Below are 20,301 nucleotides of genomic sequence, written 5' to 3'. Positions count from 1 at the left end.
TAGGGTGTACCAGGACATCATTCAGGTATACCAGGCATTATTTGCATGACATGCTGCTGAGTACTCACTCCATCAGTCTCTCAAAGGTGGCAGGGTGTTACACAAACCAAACAGCATTGCAGTGAAGTCATACTGTCTCTTACCTGAGAAAACATCATCTTCCCTTTCCCTGTTTTATCCAACTCCACCTTTCAATACCCACTCTTAAAGTCCAAGTTTGAGAACCAATTTAATCTCACAATGGCATCAACAGTGTTATTTCTCAGCAGTGTATATGAGTCTGAATGTCATGTTGTTAAGTTGGCGCTAGTCCACGTAGCAACACGTGGTCCCATACTTGTATTTAACCAACACACAACCAGTGACAACCAAGGATTTAGTGAGGACACAATGCATCTGTATTGAGCATCTTTTTCACTTGTTCATCAGCTTCCTCCCTCTTTCCAAGTTTCAATCTGTGGTGAAAATTTAGTGTCAATCAGACAAGTAGTTGCAGAGAAAAGGGAATAGCAAAATGCAGACACGTATATTTTATGTATGCACATACGTGACCAATTGCTTAACCCCACTTTTCGCTTCATGAGCGTGGGCTAAAAATACACACACACACACACACACACACACACACACACACACACACACACACACACACACACACACACACACACACACACACACACACACAGCACTCAGCAGTACAGAAGATGACATAGCATGATAATTTTGTTCATATCCTATCCGTATGTCATATGTGTCTTACATGTGTTATATCATGTTCTGTCCGTTTCTCGCGTGAATGACAATATTGACAGTGCTACACCTGTTTACTTTATTTATCATCTTATGATGTGTGATTTTGTGTGGTTCAAGGTGACATCATGACAAGCACAAAAGCGAAAGTAATTTTGCTTTTCATGGTTCGGAATGAACTACACCCACTTGCTGAAGAGCTGTTAAGGCGCAACGTGTCACTTGGTATAACCTGGCTGGGACCGGATGGTTGGATAAAGGATCGAGTGATTTCTTCACCCCGCTTCTTTGACCTCTTTCAAGGTGCCATCGGCTCAAGTGTAAACTTTTCTCCAATTCCTGGTCTCCATGAATACTTCAGAAGTTTGAGCACGAATTTCATTGCAGGCTATGAATGTGAAAATGAAACATCTTACCCTGGGAGATTTAACCAGGTATTTATGGTATTGCATCTTTCATGTTGTTATTTACTTTTTGACCATGTAAGTTAAAATCAATGACAACAGTGCACTTCCTTGTCTTCTTCTTCGTTATTATGCAGCACAATTTTGTAGGGTATCATCAATGGCTGAGGGCGCGGCTATTCCGCTGATGCAATGCCCCCTGCTGATTATGGTAGGGATTTGGAATATAGCCGTTGTGCTGAAGATAGCTCGCCGACTCTTCACAAATAGAATGACACTGTGGGATCTTTAACATCCACCAACGAATGCTGGAGGAGGGAATCCAGTTTAATATCCACCCGAGGGATGGCACACACATTGATGAATCACCCTGCCTGTGAAGCAGCGGGATGACAGTTTATAGCTGTGTCGGGATTCAAATCCAAGCTAGACAGCTTAGATGCGAGTATGTGTACTTCTCGGCCATCCCGACAGACTTTGGACTTTGTTTACAATGTCGAGGCTCATATGAGAGCTAACACACAGAATGCACAACAAGGGGAGCAGGAAACAAGAGGGGTGGGAGAGGGAAGGACAAAACAGTGGGGAACAGAGACATGAGGAGATCTGTGGAAGGGAGAGGGATGGGGCGGGGTACACAGGGTGAACAAAATGGACACTACAGGGACTTTCAGGTCCTCACACGACAGGGACTTTCAGGAAAGAAATTAGGGAATTTGAAGGAGGTTGGTTTGGGGTGATTTAATGGGGATAGAAAATATCGTGGTTTTGGATCGGTGAAGATAAGAGATGGTGGTGAACAGTGGCTATGAAAACCTGGAGGGAAGAGTGGGATTGAAGAAAGTGTGGGAGTTTGTTCTAAAGGCAGGAAAATGAGGAATGAAAGAGTGAAGGTGAGCAGCGATTCCTCATTTTGGTAGTTTTACCACAAGGGGGTTGCTAGTGGACATTGAGTGCCTTGTGGAAATATGGGGGGAAATATTGCAGACAGAGCAGGGGAGGGGGGGGGCGAGGCTGAATAGGAGACGGTAGAAGACAGAAAGACCACCAACCTGCCTGCAGTGAGAGAGACCCAAAGACTCGGCCTCATCACGGGAGATACCAATGATACTAAATTCCTTGGTTTCCACAGCATGAAGCCGAGAAAGATGAGAGGCGGGATCACAAGCCCAGAGAAAAGTGAGATCCATCCATCCATCCATTGGGTCCATACTATGTACAGAGCGTCGGTGTTGCCAAAGCAGTCTCCTGGGTTATTGAGCACAATCCTGGATGGGTCACCACTCCAACACAGGATACTCAAATGGCTCAATAATTCCAGCAAGTTGGTAATCATTTTGCTGACCTCGGAAGGATGATGGGCTGAATCAACCCCACCTGGAATTACTTCAAAGGATGGGCCGGATTTGTACTCAGGACCCGAGGATCTGAAGCCCGCTATCCTAACCATTAAGTTAACACTAGGCATACAGTGAGATCACTCGCCTCAGTAGGACCATAAATAGAGACCAAGAAAATGACACCCAAAGAGTGACAAATACTCATTCTCATAATACTCTCGTTGACCAGTGTTACTTCAACAGCTGCCACAGCTCCTTCGACATGGTAACCATCAGAGTGACCAGACCAGTTGTAGGTGTAACCATCCACATGATCTCACCACTATCCGGTCTCCAAACCTCAGAGAGTGCTTCAATACTGATGACAAAACACTGGAGCTCAGATGATAGCAGAGATAGGTGATCATCCTCTCTTAGAGTAAGGACATTCCAGACACCCACCCAAAGGGACCGCCTCAGGTTAACCAGAGACCGCCATCTGGTGTATGACACCTCAGCACCACACCGACACACACCACCACAACCTGCTCTAGGAAGGTTACCCCTTGCTTTTCCTCCTATTATTAAAGAATGTTCTTCCCAAAGGATTTTCCCCAATACTGTCATCCGGTGAGCTGCCCTCGGAAGAGCAGCTGCACAGCTGGGAAAGCTGTGCTACACAGCTGTCCCATACAAGATCACTCCCTTGGAGTGAGTTTTCAGTATTTTTTTTTCTGTGTGTTTTGTCGAATGAAGTGTCTTACGGTGGCTGGAGTGCAAATCCTGCCACCAACCTCCTAGAAAGAGGTATCCAACTGCAGGAGGATGTCCGGAGACAGTTTGGCACCAGATATGGATGGCAGTTGGCTCACAAAGAGCTCCTCCACCCTTTGACAGGTTTTGTTTTTAATCTTGTTGGTTGTCCATATCTATACACCCTTCTGACCAGGACACCTGGTGGGGGAGATGGTTTACTCGTCGACAATCCAACCATGGAACATATTAGTACAGGCTTACCTGTGTGGAAGAAAATTCCTTCAGGTTCAGAGTTTGAAACTTTTATTCATGCGCATGGGAGGAAAACATAGAATGCAGTAGATGAATCCCTCCAACTAAATGTCCATCAGAATGTCCCTTTTATACTCTCAAGCAAGTAATGGTGCAATGGGATGGTTGAGAAAAACATGATTATAAACTACCCAGGAAGGGGGGATGGATGAATTCACAAGTTTTATTTAATAGGAAAAGAGTAAACACATATTTGTCATTCCAAGTGGAGACGTCTTAATCAATGAAGAAATCCACATCGCTGCTTGCATGCAGAAAATGGTCAGGGAACGATTTCTCCTCCGCTTTCCCAAGCTTGGTTGTTGTGACAGAGAACAAGTGCTTATAATATCTAAAATATAACTTTCAGTATAAAGCAAACTGGAGAATGAAAAAGCCATTCAATACCATGATATAAAACTATTCGATGAAAGGTAAACCAAGATATAAAGTTATTCCATCATGTAGATATATCTGGAACTCATTCTTATGTTTCCAGGTCACTGAATAGTTCTTAGTCAATTAGATTAATACATATTAAACTAGAGGGGGAGCACTCGGGAGAGTGCAAAACCTCCGCCGCCAATACTGCTGGGTCACTCAAGTGAACCTCATATCTTATTCATTAAATATGTCAACAGTGCTGACAGTTATAGTTCTTTTATACATTTTTTGTTGGGGGGGGGGGGGTTGGAAATCACTTAAAACATGTGGAAATGCAAAAAAAGAAATCAAAATTTTGTTGAAAAAAAAGGTGCAAAAATTTTTTTTTCTCTAACAATTTTTTTGGGGGGGGTGGAGGGGAGGTTGGAAATCACTTAAAATATGTAGAAATGCAAAAAAAAAAATTTATTTCTCTAAATTTTTTTTTGGGGGGGTTGGAAATCACTTAAAACATGTACAAATGCAAAAACAAAATTTGGGGGGGGTAACAATTTTTTTGGGGGGGTTGGAAATCACTTAAAACATGTAGAAATGCAAGAAAAAAAATTTTCTCTCACAACTTTTTTTTTGGGGGGGGGGGGACCAAGTTCAAAATTTAATGGCATGATCCTTGGACCATACCTAACCCCCCCACCAAGTTTCGTCGAAATCCGTCAAGGAGTTTTTCCGTAATACTGTTCACAAACAAACAAACAAAAAACCTTGCCAAAAGGTGACCACGTGTGACTTCTTTAAGGTCACACTGAGGTGAACAGAGCTGCTATCCACCAGGAGCGACTCCTTGAGGAATATCTGCCTACGAGAGAATCCGATGAGAATCGTTCTACAGAGTAACCATGAAAAATATGCTTTTGCCTCATAACGTCACCAAATGACGTCATAATGTCTCAAGCTTGACATATCTAGAAAGCACTCATCGAGGTGTTCAATTTGAGGTACTACACGATATGGTTCCTAAAACTTGAAAATTTGACCTTGGGGTCAAATATGTTTGACCTTAGGCGCTAACCATGAAGGTCAAGGCCAATCGCCACCAAAAATTAATCAGCTGAGCGCCAGACCATGAACTATATTCCCATGAAGTTTGAAGACGATCCGATCAAAATTACTCAAAAAATAAGGGTTTCGTCGACTCCCCTGATTTGCGACAAAGTGACCTTGACCTTTGACCTTGACCTTCAAAATTTTGTGCACTGAAAGGGACCTCTATAGGCCTCTGATATGCAAAGTTACAAAAATTTCCAATGATAACTGTGCTCTGCAGAATTTTTTATACATGATTACAGACAAAAAAAAAAACAAAAAAACATACAAGCTGACTAACATATCTTGCAAAAACTTCGTTTTGGCAAGATAACAAACAAACAGAAACGGGTGAAAACAGTAACCTCCATCCATCTTCGAAGATGGTGGAGGTTAATTAACATCACTTTAAAGAAAACAATTTAGCAAAGCAAAATGAATATGGGATCAATTTCAAATTACAATTCCAGGGAAGAGCAAACAATGTTTCAATCATTTATACACATGTGTATGTGACTATAATTCTCCCTACATGTTCTCACATTCCAACCAGCTGTTTCAATGAGCAATTATGCATATACTGTATTTAATTCAATCAGAGTAAAAAAATTCGACATCAAATAATGCAGTTGGAGCATGAGAGAATACAAGGCTTCATATTCTCTTGAAAAAATGAAGTTTAAGAGGGGGTACGTTTTAGCAAGTGAGCAGGCAAGATAAAGATCATGTCTTAAGCTGTGCATGTGCACAATAAGACATCCAGGCCTCTGGTTTCATGGCTCGTACAAAGCATTCCTTTAAACACACATATAAAATAAAATGCAGAAAAACAAATTACTACTAAAGCAGGAACATCATATATATATATATATATATATATATATATATATATATATATATATATATATATATATATATATATATATATATATGTATATATATTGTTGTGGTTGACGAAATTCGCAAACCACCATTCAGGTCCCTTAGGTGAGATATCTCTGTAAGTATATGTGTAGTTAGGCCCAAACCCGTTGTTTAGAGGGAATAGATGTCATTCATTCGGGCTGCGACCCCTCTAGATAGCCGTTTTTCTTTTACTATCTTTATTTTGGACCAGCCGCCATTACTACCATCACAACCACCACCAACCACGTCTCAACAGCCATCACACAACAACCACCAACCGCAACGCCGCTTCACAACAACAGCCACGACCCTTGCCGTCACATCTCGCTCTCGCAACCGTCGCATCACCGCCATTCCCGCGCCGCTTGTGGGCGCCGATCCTGGACTCGTGCAGGGCGCGCACCGAGCAGCGGGTGCAAAAACACCAGCCTTTCCGAAGCAATCGGATCAAAAACGACTCACGCCCACTTCTGTTCCGTCCTATCGGCGAGCGTGGGGCGATTTGGCCCCGCCTCCAGGTGCGTCGGAGTATAATCGCTATATGCAGATCCATGGATCATAAAGCATTCACGCCCACTTTTCCTCTGTCCAATGGGGAGCCAGCCAGAGGTAAAGGGTCGAAGGTGAAGGAGCGAAGCCACGGGGGCTATAAAGGGCCGCGTTCGCTCGCCAAGAAGGCAGTTGAGTTGGGAAGAGTCGGAGCAGTGGAGTTGGAAAGAGTCAGTCAAGTTGAGTAGGAGTCAGTTGAGAGTTGAGTTGGGAGTTGGTGGAGTCCAGTTGAGTTGGAAAGAGTCAGTCAAGGAGAGTTGAGAAGAGAAGAGTCGGAGAAAGCAGTTGGACGGAGCTGTGGAGAGTGGGAGAGGTGGCGGCGGCGGCGAAGGCAGTTGAGAGGGCGCTCGTGTCAGAGTCGGGGAGCTGCAGAGAGGGGAGGCCGATAACGCGACCGAGGTCGCGGTGGAGACGCTCGTCGCGGGACCCGAGCCAGCGAGATATCCTCATCCCCCCGAGCATCAACAACCCCCTCCTGTTTCCCCCCGCGCTGAGATAGTGTGAGAAGGGGGCCCCGTTCCCACCCCATTCCAGACACTGGCCGCGAGGCCCGCGGAGTCGGGGCGCCACCGCCATTTTGCGGCTCATCACCAGACGGATAGGCTCGACGCGGTCTCGGCCCCAGGCACGTCTGCCCCCTCATAGTGGAGGGTGGTCCCTTTTTCTTTTGCGTTGAGTATATGTGTTGTCGGCGCCGTCTGTGAAGTAAAACTGTATAAGTGTTGCCGTGTGCTCGGTAGTCGGTGGTAGATCTGCATTGTGTTTTGCTTTTACATTTGCTTTTTGTGCATTATTGTGTGTTTCTTCTTCTTTTACATTTGCTTTTGGTGTATAATTGTATATGTGTGCTATCCGTGTGCCATCGCGAAATAAATGTGCTTTATGTTGAACTGTTTTCCCGTTTCGCTTCGTCTTTTCCTTTATTGAATCTCCATCTTACTTCACGTAAAGGGTTGGTCGTGGGCTAAATACGCCCAATAATTAATCGGAACCGTCGATGCCGACGATAACACCGCTCGGTTATCCCGATAGTACGGAACGGGTCGCTTAGAGTGGCCCGTGTCCGAAGTCGACCTGCGGCGAGGTGCGATCGCCCGGTCTACCCTCCGTGTGGGTACTTAGGTAGGTCGAATTTGGCGAGCAACCCTATCCCATGTGGGGGGCCGATTGGCACGATCGTGGTGAGGCCGAAAGGCCCACCCATGACTGGTTCCCGGCGTTAGTCCGAGAGGGTCACGACGGGATTGTCCGTCTGGTGGGCGACGTGCCGCGATTCGAGTTACGTGGCCGTCCGCACGCCGGCGGGCGCGAATCCGCAACAATATATATATATATATATATATATATATATATATATATATATATATATATATATATATATATATATATATATGTTTCAGAGAGCACATAAATGTATTGTAGAATGAATATGTTTTTCCCCAGAATTCTTTAGATTTCAACATGTTTCACAGGCTCAGTCAATGAAATTAATCTCCAGCATTATGTGGTCTTCATTCATTTAAACTGCTTATAATTATTTAATGCTTTTCACTGAAAGGTCCAAGCAGATGTATTTAATAACAAAAATCACATATATCCACCCCTCCCCCCCCCCCCCATTTTGTCCCGAATGAAGACAACACACAATTAATGATTTGGTGCATCACCTCTCTTCAAACTTTATTTTTCCTGTGTCTGGCACATGGGTCATCCTCTCGGGCAAAATTTTTTATAGCTTGTGAGGTCCCAGGGTAGGTTTGAGTTAAACCATTATGGGCACTCCTTTTCCCAATGGTTCCATACTTACATCTCCCAGGCTAAGCCTCTTTTCTTTGCCATCTGGGCAGCACTTTTCTTGAGTCGCCATGGTAGGTATTAGCCATCTGGGCATATCTCATCCCTTTTGAAGTATATCCTTGTTCATGGCAACAGGAGGCTATTTCCAATGCTTCAGATTGGTCTTCATCAGATTTCACGCAATTTTGAATGTCTGATTTAAACAACATTGGCTTTAACAAGTTTGTTTTTTTTCCCTCAATCAATTTTGAAAACAACTTACATGGGGAATAGAAGCAGTATAAATGCAGGTTATTCGATTTCAATCTCCAATCACATCAGCATCATACAAATCTTCTCCTACAATCTCAGCTAGTTTTTTGGAAAAAAAGAAAAGAAAGGTTTTTCATAATGGGATTGTGCAAGATTGTTAAATTATCTTTAACGTGTGTTCCATTTGATGAGACAAAACAAAAACCTTTTTTCTTCACATCCCTTTGTAACATATGCTAAGAGAGCAAATTTAAGCTGAAAACAGCAACACATACATGAAATCAAAAAAATCAAATGGTGAGAAAAATATTCCTTTCAGTTGTGGAATACTTTTTTTAACAAAATGATGTAATGTAATTTCTTCTCACAAAAGGCTTATTCAACAATGACCACTGAAATGGTTTCAATTCTCGGAATACCTCCACTGACCACACAGAGCATGCAAAGTGAAGTGATACATGTTGATTCAGAAAGGCAAGGTGAAATGGCTGACAAATTCATGCTTGAGTTCTGGGAGAAAACATTGAATTTCAGTTGGAATGATCACCATATTGCCTTTCCGTGCAGACTTGCCAAAATACTAAATGCAAATGTTTCTGCTGATGAAGATTATTTCCAGATGCATTATCATAGGAACACATACATCGCTGTGTTCGCCGTGGCACATGCCCTGCATGACATGCAAGAATGCCGTAACACATCGGGTCCCTTTCTAAATGGCACTTGTGCCGATTTAAAGCAATTTCAGCCATGGCAGGTGAAATAAACAGTAAAGTGTGATTTTATCGTGTATACTACTTCTGATTATGTAATTTACATTCTGCTCCACTTTTCATCTATTCTAGTTGCTGTTTTATATACAGAAAGTCAGTTTCATTATTTTTGGTCACACAATGAACTTCGACAGCAATGGAGACCCTCCAGCCATCTATGAACTGATAAGTTGGTTTCCTCATGACTCCCTTAAGATCGAGTTCCTCGTGGTTGGTTCCTTTAACTCTTCGGCTGGACCAGATCAACAACTCAGCATTTCATCCCAGAGCATCCTATGGAATGGTGCTCAAAAAAAGGCAGGTATTCTGTATATATGTCACCTTGCATTATCCCTTCAGAACCAAATGCAATGACGTGGAAGTCAGCATTATCTCATATACTTGAAAAATACAGAATTTTTCTTGTGAAGCTAAAGTATTCAAGAAAATGATGCAAACGTCATTTAGTCATAAAATAAGATGCTTGCAGTCATTCGAATGCATTTTAGACAAAAATAATGCTCTTAATGCAAGGAGAAATCTTGAAGTGTGTGAGACAGGAGAAGTATATGGGGATGGTAAAACAAAGATACAGGGGAAGAGGGAGGGGAAGCAGACAGCACAGTGCCAGGCAGTTACAGGTACAGATTGGAGTGTTTGAGGTTGTACTCACAGAGGGATAAATTATATATCAAAACAGGAAGCGTGAGCACTGTCCAGGAATGTAGTGAAGCCTCATATAGAATATGAATGCAGTTTTGGTCACTACATCCGAGGAAGGAGATATCTGCAAAAAAGAGGGATCAGTATATGAGTCAAGATTGATTCTGAGGTTATCTCAGAACTGGTTGAAGGAGAACGGACTTTATACATTAGACAAGAGGAGATCACGAGATGATCGAAGTAAGATGTTTAAAAGAATTAAGGGTAAGTGCAGAAAATAAATGCAAAAGTTTTGTGCAGAAATTTTGTGCATTTGTTCCCATGCACATAAGTGCAGAAGAGAAAATAAGTGCAGAATTACAAAATAAGTGCAGAAGAGTTTTTCAGCTGAAGAGAGAGTGACAGAAACAGGGACCACAATTAAAAAGTAAAGAAGAGAAGAGTTTAGATAAGAGTAAAGCAGGGGTGTTTCACTAATGTCATACCTAATGCCTTGAATGGTCTCTCTAGAAAGTTGTGGCAGCAGAATCAGGAGATAAATTTAAACCAGAATTAAAAAGATATCTATAAATATTTGTAGGAGACAGAGGAGTTTGTAGGTATGAGGAGGACAGGTAAGTAAATTAGGTGTGGATGGTTAATTCCATACACCTAGACTGGTTGAGGGATTGTGATGCATTTGAGAAAGTCTCATTAAAGGGTGGATGTTTGTTTGTTCATTCCTTACTATAAAAAGTGGTTGAAGGTGTATTTATATTTTCTATTTCTAGATACGATGAAGACCTCTTCATCTACAAACATATTTCAAAAAATAATAATCACCCCCTCTGAAAAAAAATCATACTTGAAATTATGCAAAGTGCATCTGCATCTGCTTTGTACTAAAACTAAGCTTGTTATGCTATATCTGTCATAAGTATGGAGAAATTTCAGTCTGAAGAAAGGAGAATAAAAGTTTGATTTCTTTTAATTGTTTGTAAGCATCATTTATTACGACCTAATCAAAAGAAACTTTTTTAGCTTAAAATCTGATATGAACATGTTATTACAAGGAATAATAGAAAAGAAAGAGCAGAAGAAACAGTGAATGAGAGAGACAGGTGGAGGGATCTTCAGAGAGCCAAAGGCAGACAGTAAGTGATCCACAAAACACCACATCTGGAGTGCAGGTATCATAAGTCTGGACCCAAAAAGCTAATCCTAATCCACACCCCACCCAATAGATTGATCTTGTGGTGATAATTTCGCTGCAAAATTATGCCTGAGTTAATCCCCTCTAATGTTCTATTAGTCAGGGAATATTGCAAAAATCTGGGAACAAATTCCTTACCAAGAAATTTCTTCACCAATGTGTTTGTAAGGGTGTCCACCAACACATTTCAAAAAGTTTAAATTCAACGCCCCTAGGGGAACCCGTGACAGGGGTCAACGACCTTTTTAAGATAACGACCATGGATGGCTTCCTTGTCCCAGCTCTGGATGGCCACAGCTGGCAGGGTTTGGAGGACCATGGCAGAGTCAGACTCCTCCGATGGCTTCCCCCACTCTGATTTGATCATGCGTCCGACCCGCACTCCCTTCGGGGGTTCAGTTACCTGATTCCCGTGGACCCCAGACAATATTAGAGATCGAATGATGACCTGCAGGACAATGGACTACATCCTCATGACACAGTAGGTGCAGATCCCAAGAAGTTCAGGTGAATTTCAGCAGGAACCATCACAGGTGCATCTCGAGACAGCTTCAGCATCTCCAGACCCCATGGAAGTCGGTGAGGGCAATCGATGTCTAAGCACCGATCCTCCAGGGACTGGAGTACCTAAGCAACCTGGAGACACGTGCAGTGGTTTGGTCCAGGTGCGAACGAGGTGTCAATGTGATGAGAGAGAGGAGAGAACTTCCCCGTCGGCCCTGAGTCGACACTGGGGGTGAACCTGATGATCTGGCCCACTAATATATGTGTGTGTGTATATATATATATATATATATATATATATATATATATATATATATATATATATATATATATATATATATATATATATATATATACACACACACACTCGTGCGCACACGCACACACACTCGTGCGCACACACACACACACACACACACACACACACACACACACACACACACACACACACTAGCAAATACAACCCATTGCTTCACTGATGGGGGGCATTAGGGAGGGTGGTTGAGTGAGGACGGAGAGAGGGGAGAGAGAAGAGGCAGGAGGGAAGGGAAACTTAGAAGGGGGGAAGAGCAAGTAAGGGGGGAGGTGGGGAGAGCTATCCCTCACCAAGCATTGCAATACTGTGGGAGGGAGAGATGTGAGGAGGGGGTGAGAGAGAGGGAGAGAGAGAGAGAGAGAGAGAGAGAGAGAGAGAGAGAGAGAGAGAGAGAGAGAGAGAGAGAGAGAGAGGGAGAGAGAGAGGGAGAGGGAGAGGGAGAGGGAGAGGGAGAGGGAGAGGGAGAGAGAGAGTGAAAAAAAAGAAAAAAAGGTAATGGTGGAGGTGGGTTTAGAAAAGAGAATATCTTATGCTTAATGACTGAACACACACAAATACAAACTCATGTCATAACAGCTGTACACACAGACACAACAGAGTTTGTAAGGTACATCTGCAAGAGCTGGCACATCTGCAAAACTTTGATGTCCCAGTTCCAGAAAATTTGTGGGAACATGAACCAAAAGCAGTAATAATAATAATAAGTCTGGAGACGGCGATGGTTCACGAGCAATGTACACGGTTCGCCTTTTTAATTTTTTGACCTTCGAGGGGACGCCACGGGCAAACTGGCGGGAATCGGGAAAAAACATAAATGATGAAAGTTGTCGTACTCGAAGAGCACTACTTGCATACCAACTTTCATGCGAAACAGTTGAAAACCCTAGGAGCTCGATGCCCAATTTATTGATTTTTTTTGACATTTTCTAAGTTTGTGACCTTGTGACCTTGACCTTGGGACGAAAATGAAAAATCGAGCTCCGTGGGGCTATGCAGGTGCCATTGCGCTAACCAAATACTGAAACCCCTGCCAGATTTGACAAACCCTCTCGGAGAAGATGCAACTTGAAAGCGGCTACCCCCTAAAAACACATGATTTTTGGGCGTGGCTCCACCCATAATGGGTGCAGCACGCCCATTCTCTGGAAAACACCACTAGATCATGATGCAAACCTCGCACCCTAATTTTATCAAGATCGGATCAAAACCCACAGCGCTATGCTCAGGACAGACAGACAGACAGACACACACCCATAACGAATATAGTGGTCACTTACTGATTCGTGAACCAATAATTTTTATCAAGATCGGATCAAAACCCACGGAGCTATGCTCGGGACAGACAGACAGACACACACACACACACCCATAACGAATATAGTGGTCACTTACTGACTCGTGAACCAATAATTTTATCAAGATCGGATCAAAACCCACGGAGCTATTCTCGGGCAGACAGACAGACAGACACACACCATAATGAAATAGTGGTCACTTACTGACTCGTGAACCAATAATAACAATAATAATAAAAACGATCTATTTGTGGGAACATTGGTTCCGGTACTGTGTTTGAAGCAATGGCAGCTTCTCTCAGGCGTCTCTGCCAACTTTCTCAAAGTTAAGTTTCTAGTCATCATTTGTCACGTTTTAACTGTTTATTTTCTCACCTATATGTTTACTGTGTGTTCCTAGTTCGGTTTTGTTACAAAAATCGTGCTATTTTGTGAGTTTTTGTCGACCTTGTCTTATCGGACTCCTTGAGGCCAACTCCTCCTTCCCGTCTCGGTGTACTGTCCTTTTATTTGTATTCTCTCCATGTTTCAATCAATTCCTATTCTCCCCACTTTTCCTAATGCCCCCCCCCATCTATCCCTCCCAAAAACACACTCTGTATCTTGTTTTCAATTAAAAAAAAACAACAACCCTTTCTCCCTCGATACCCACGAGTACCGATCCTTCTTCTTTCTCCTTCTGCCGGCACACCATCTTTCTTCGATTTGAGCTGACCCACTCTCACTTCAGGATTTGATGACTGATTTCACGATGATCCTTCTTCTTCACTGAAGCTGACCCTTCACGATTTCTTCCTACAACCCACCATTCTCCAATCTTATCTAATCTTCAAAAATCCATCAAAAATTTTTTTTCCTTGTATCCTTCCTAACTATACACCAACTGAAACCACACGTCTCTCTCTACCCTCTTACTGTGACTTTTTTTTATTGAACCATCAGCTTCACTCTGCGTTTACCATTCCAAATTTACCATACACCTCCATGATTCCTCCTTCAACCTTACATTTTCTGAATCTTACGCAATCCTTATTTAAAATGAATAAATAAATAAATAAAGTAATTCACTTTTGATTATACACCTCCCATAACCACGTGCTTCTCCTGTAACCACGTGATCTGTTTCCACCCTCTGCGTTTACCGATCCAAATTAACCATTTGCCTCGCGATCTTTTCGTCAACCTTTCTTTCACCTAATCTTTTGCAATCTCCATCAAAAACAATAACAATAAGAAGAACAATCTCTTATAATACTTCATCTTCCGCTTTCACACGTGTGGTTCTCATGACTGCATCAGAATTTGTGACACTTTTTCTATTTCAACAGACTGCTCTCTATTTGACCGTTCCTTCATATGTTGTCTAAAAAGTCCAACTGTTACAACATTTCTTCTCTCCATTCTTTTAATTCGCCTTCATTGCATCCCTCAAGAAATGTCTTTCATTGCATTTCTGAATGAAAAACTAAAAAAACCCAGTTTGCTTTGCATGTTTGCTTTCCTTCAATCGTAATTCTTTACCAACTGAAGTGCCAATTCACCCCTCTCACCCTTCCCCCTAAAAGCAATGATCACACTCTTCCCCCTCCAAGCTTCCCTCTCACCTTTCTCAAAAACTCCCCCATCACCTTTCTCCTTCAACTCTCCCCACTCACCCTTCTCCCACCATTCACCCCCCCTAACTCACTCTTTGCAAAGTTGCCCCCCCCCATCTCATCCACAATGCTTCCTTCTTCTCCTGCCCTCTCTCTTCCATCTCTTCACTCCACCTACACAAATCCTCAACTCCCTTCTGCTCCCTCTCGTTTTACTCCCGACTGCACCTCAACCGAGCACCACAGATACTTTTCTCCTGATCAGACCCCCTCCCTGAGCGCTTCTGCAATTCCCGACACTCTTTGAACAACTCCCCTTACCTCCCCCCCCCACCACCCTTATTCTACCCTCCCCCTTCCCTCCCCTGCTCCCAAAGCCTCCTCCTCTCCATCTTCATTAACAGTGTGAACTTCAAATATCCGGGGCCTTCGCTCAAACCTGACAGATCTTTCCATTCAGGCTGCTACTGACAAACCAGATATAATCTGCCTAACAGAAACTTTCCTCCATCAAGACATCTATGACTCCCTAGTCTCTCTCCCTGGTTACTCCCTCCTCTGGTATGACAGACCTGAGCCTCGTCCTGGTGGAGGGGTTGCCCTCTTCATTAAAGACTCCATAAATCACTCTCCATACACTGCCCTCACTCCCGCACACCTCCAGGAATACCTCTGGCTATGGCTTCCCCTCCACTCCCACCTCATGTTTATATGTATGCTGTACCGTCCACTAAACAGTGATGCCTCCATTTATACCTCACTCTCTGAAAACATAGAACAACTTCTATCTTCTCATCCGAACTCTCTCTTCCTTGTATGTGGTGACTTCAATTGTCATCATGCCAGTTGGCTCGGTGTGGATACCTCTCTCACCTGTCATGGCACTTCAGAAAAAAGCTTTCTTCGACTCATTGGGACTGACCCAATTGGTCAACTTCCTGACCCGGATCTCACCAAATGGTACTCCATCTCTTCTGGATCTGATTTTGACAAATTTCCCTGAAAATATCTGTGGTTCTTCCACCGCTCCAATCGGTTCTTCTGACCACATGCTTGTCAAATTAAACACCTCTCTGGCTGTTATTAGAGAACCAACTCAGCGCGGTCGAGTCTGGCATTTCACTCAGGTTAACTGGCAGAATCTCCAAGCAGCCATCAAACTTCTAGAATGGTCTCCCATCGCTACTTTCTCCAACATCACCTCGTCCTGGGAAATATTTCAAAGAAACTTGCTCTCTCTCATGCACAGATTTATCCCCTCTCGTCTTCAGTTGTCCGACCCTTCCGAACGCACATGGTTTACTGAAGTTTGTGGTGAGGCAGTTGTCCTGAAATAACTTGCCTTTGCCTCATGAAAAAAAAAATAATAATAAAAAAATATATATATATATATATATATATATATATATATATATATATATATATATATATATATATACATATATGGAGTGATGCTTTTGGTCACTTTTAACTGGTGGGAATTCCTAATTGCAGATGAACGCACAACAGAACACCAGCTGTTTCACTGAAACCAGTGCAGCAGACCAGCCTTCTTGGGATATTCCATGATGGCAGGTTGCTGGTGCCACTCGCCGCCTATCGTTTTGGGTTTCATGCACTCATGCAGAGATAAAGTAAATTATTGCATTGGAATCACCATCATAGTTTAAGCAGTTATTGAGGTAGGTTGGGGAAGAAGACGTAGACGAAGAAGAAGCCATTTTAGTGATCTTCTGATGTCGTACTTTCGACTGCTGGACATAGCCACGACATTTTCTGTATTGCTTGCTTCTGATTTGTCTCTCTATCATGGCATGAAAGGAGGCCTTAAGAGCATAGTTATTTCAGGTTCGCATTTGTTTGTTGCTTCTCAGACATATATGGTTTGGTAGTGGGTTCACTGGTTTAATTTATTACCATTTATTGTTGATTGCCTTCTTTTATTTCCTTCCCCCATGTACCATCATTAAATATACCGAATCTTGGGGTGAATTTGAACGATGGTGATTGTCATTGCAAGTAGTTGAGGGCGTTCAGGATTAATTGGGAAAGGCAACCATTGCCGTGTATCTCGGCTGTGCCATGCACCTCACTGACTCACTCTGCCATTAATTCGAGATGCCTTTTATTCGTTCGTGCCAGGAACGGGACAGAGAACACGAAGCATTGGGTTGATTGAATGCCCCACTGGTACGGTATTGGAGTGGAACGACCCATAATCTGACCAAGGACAGTCGAATCAACTAGCTGTTATGGCCGCTGTTGACACTGCCCGCTGCAATTCACACCAGCCAACTGGGCTAACCCGGGCAGCTAAAACGATATTGTGTTATCATGCGCTCGTAATATCCATCCACGAAATAAAATATGCAGGAAACAGTTTGTGGGTTTTTGTGCAGTAAATAATAATAAATTTTTCAAGTAATCAACACTAGTTTCATAAATGTGAATTACAAGTAACCACAATAAATGTTGCAAGTTAGTGAATATGTGAAAATTAGTTTTCATCAGCTTGTCCACTTGCTTGAAAGGCCGGAATATTAACATTACGTCAAGCGATGTGTGCAAACGTTTGATTGCAGCAAAATAATCACTGCTGAGACCAGAAAATTGACTACAAAGGGTGAAAAGACTGAAATTTGCAAGGCCAAAGATTGGGTGACGAAACAATGGAATCGAATACTCTGGTCTGATTAATTGAAGTTTGAATTTTTATCAAGGGAAGGGTGATGCCTCAGTTTGGATCAACTATAGGGGTCTTAAAGCTGCTGGACCATGGAGTGAAAGTGGTAGAGAGAGTCATGGCTAAATTAATACGACAGAGTGTTAACATACATGAAATGTAATTTGGTTTCGTGCCAGGAATGGGAACTTTGGAGGCAATTTTTATAGTTTGTCAATTACAGAAAAAAAAAATCTGGGGAAGAATGAACAACTGTACTTATATTTGTGGATTTGGAGAAGGCGTTTGATAGGGTGTCTCAGGAAGTGTTGCAATGGTCCATGAAAAGTTACTTGTGGAGGATTGGTTATTTGGGGTAGTCATGGCAATGTATGATGGCTCAAAAACGTATGTGAGGGTAAATGGAGTGCAGAGTGAGGATTTTGAAGTGAAAGTGGGTGTTCATCAGTGGTCAGTCTTGAGCCCAATCCTGTTCATCATGGTTCTTGGGGTTTTATCACAGGAATTTAGAGGAGGCTCACCTTGGGAACTCATGTGTGTTGACGACCTGGTGCTGATAGCCGACAGTGTGGAAGAGGTCATGACAAATATACAGTACGGAAGGAGGGTATGGAGGTCAGAGGACTGAAAGTGAATACAGGGAAAACAAAAGTACTGATTCATGTTGTGGGAGAAGGAAGTGAGGAAAAAAGAGGGAGGTGGCCCTGTGCTGTCTGTACAAAAGGTGTAGGTAGCAATTCAATACTGTGTAAATCCTGCAACTGCTGAGTGCACAAGAGGTGTAGTGGCATCAGCGGTAGATTGCATGTGGTTCCTGTCTTCAAATATGCTGTTTGCGCAGGTAAACAAGTGGCTCCAATAAGAGTGAAAGGTTAGTTTATGGTGATATATTCCGGAATGTGTAGATAAATTATGTTACCTTGGTTATATGTGCCAGGTGGTGGTGTGAAGGCAGCAGTGATTGCAAGAATTAGAAGTGGCTGGAGGAAATTTATGGAGTTGTTACCCCTGTTGACATCAAAAGTGACTTGTCTCCAATTGAAGGGAAAACTATGCACCTTGTGCTCGAAGTGTGATGTTGTATTGCAGTGAAACATAGGTGATCAAAAAAGGAGGATGAACGGATGTGTGAACGAAATGAAATGAGAATGTGGATGTGTGATTTGACACTGAAGGATAGGAAACCAAATGCGGAATTAAGAGATAGGTTTGGTGTAGAAAGCATTCGTGAGGTTATGCATTGAGGTCGGTTGAGATGGTTCAGACACGTGGAAAGGATGGGTGTGTACAGCTGTGTGAAGTGGTGTATAAATACGTATGTGAATGGAAGGATAGATGGAGGCCGTCCAAGAAAAACATGGGATGTGTGTTGAGAGACAATCTTCGAGTTAAAGGCCGAACAAGAGGGTTAGCAATTGATCATGTAGCCTGGAAAGTAGCCATTCGTTAAACCATGGCTTACACATGCAAACCTGGAAAGGGCTGTAATACGATGATGATGATGATGATGATGATGATTTTTTTTCAATTTGATTGACGCCATTTCATACACAGAAGACCTGGAGAATGTTATGACATGAAATGTTTGCAGCCTATTGTTAAACATAAGGGAGGCTCTGTGACTGTCAGGGATTGTATATATCAGCTTTTGGTGCAGGTAAACTTGATTAAATCAATGGGACACTAACAAAGGAGAAGAATAAGCAGATGCGATAGCACCAGGAAGTGTAAATCGTATCATTGGAAGAGGATTCATTTTCCAACAAGGTAATGATCCAAAACACACTTATATGACAGTAAAACAGTAGTGTATTTGGAGAACAAGGTTAAGGTTGGTGTGCTCCAACTGGTAGAATAACCACCCAGGTGTCCGGACATGTGTCCAATTGAGGCCATATGCGATTACCTGGAAACAGAGAAGAACAAGACGGACCCAACTAATCTTACAGAACTGGGGAATGTACAACAAGATATTTGGAAGAACATTCCTACAAGAGTATTTCAGCCATATACAGGAAGCGTGGGTAAAAGAATGATCGCACTCAATAAGGCAAAGGGTGGACACACAAAATAATTGACTGACACGAAAAATTACACTGTTCTTGTTATTGACTGAAGCAGTTTGTTTCATGTACATTAATAAAGACTGTTCATTTGCAATAGTATGCCAGATGTTGGCGTTATGGTTAAGGAGGCTGGTTTAAGATCTTCGGGTCTTGAGTTTGAGCCTGTGCTGTTGTGCTGTTTAAATAACACCAGGTGGGTTCACTCTGCCTGTTATCCTTCTGAGGTTGGCAAAATGAGTAACAGCTTACTGGTAATGGGAGCAATGCATCAGTGGCATGGCTGTGCTTCCAGAAAAATGATGCAACCAGCAGCCACAGGCTGCTTTGAAACAACAATAACATTTACAATAGTAAACACATGCAACTGTTATGACAGATAATTTGATGAATTTACCCTCAATTATGAATATCATTGGAATACTCCAAACTTTTGCACAGTACTATATGTATATATATTCAAATAAAATGTCAAGATTATCCATTTTTCTGAAAAGAGGCTAACCAACAATTTGGCACGAAGCTCCACTCCACCAATTTTGGATGAGAAAAGAAAGAGTAGATTTAGCCTGTCTGTACTCCACCCTCTCCCTCACCCACAATGAAATTGTGTCAATAAATTAATATGTTGAATGAATGCCACGTCATGTTTGAGAACACGCATGATGAGCCAACATGCCTTTTCCTGTTTCAAATATCATTTAAGTAAATCTTTGTGTATATATTCTCATTCATACCAGATATTCA

General features: G+C 42.5%; 1 long non-coding RNA gene across 1 annotated transcript; it reads right to left on the bottom strand.

Annotated features, from left to right (window-relative positions):
- Positions 1-365: 365 nt before the first annotated feature.
- On the bottom strand, positions 366-14,109 carry LOC147034854 (uncharacterized). Its single transcript, XR_015060571.1, has 3 exons — positions 13,862-14,109; positions 9,917-10,030; positions 366-455 (listed from the first exon to the last, which is right to left on the bottom strand). It is a non-coding gene; the product is annotated as an uncharacterized LOC147034854 (long non-coding RNA).
- Positions 14,110-20,301: the final 6,192 nt, after the last annotated feature.

This window comes from Eptatretus burgeri, chromosome 1 (assembly GCF_056783735.1).
Source record: "Eptatretus burgeri isolate ZD-2024b chromosome 1, Ebu_testis_v1, whole genome shotgun sequence".
NCBI lineage: Eukaryota > Metazoa > Chordata > Myxini > Myxiniformes > Myxinidae > Eptatretus > Eptatretus burgeri.
The sequence above is the reverse complement of the archived record's forward strand: the minus strand, read 5'-3'. Positions and strand labels throughout refer to the sequence as shown.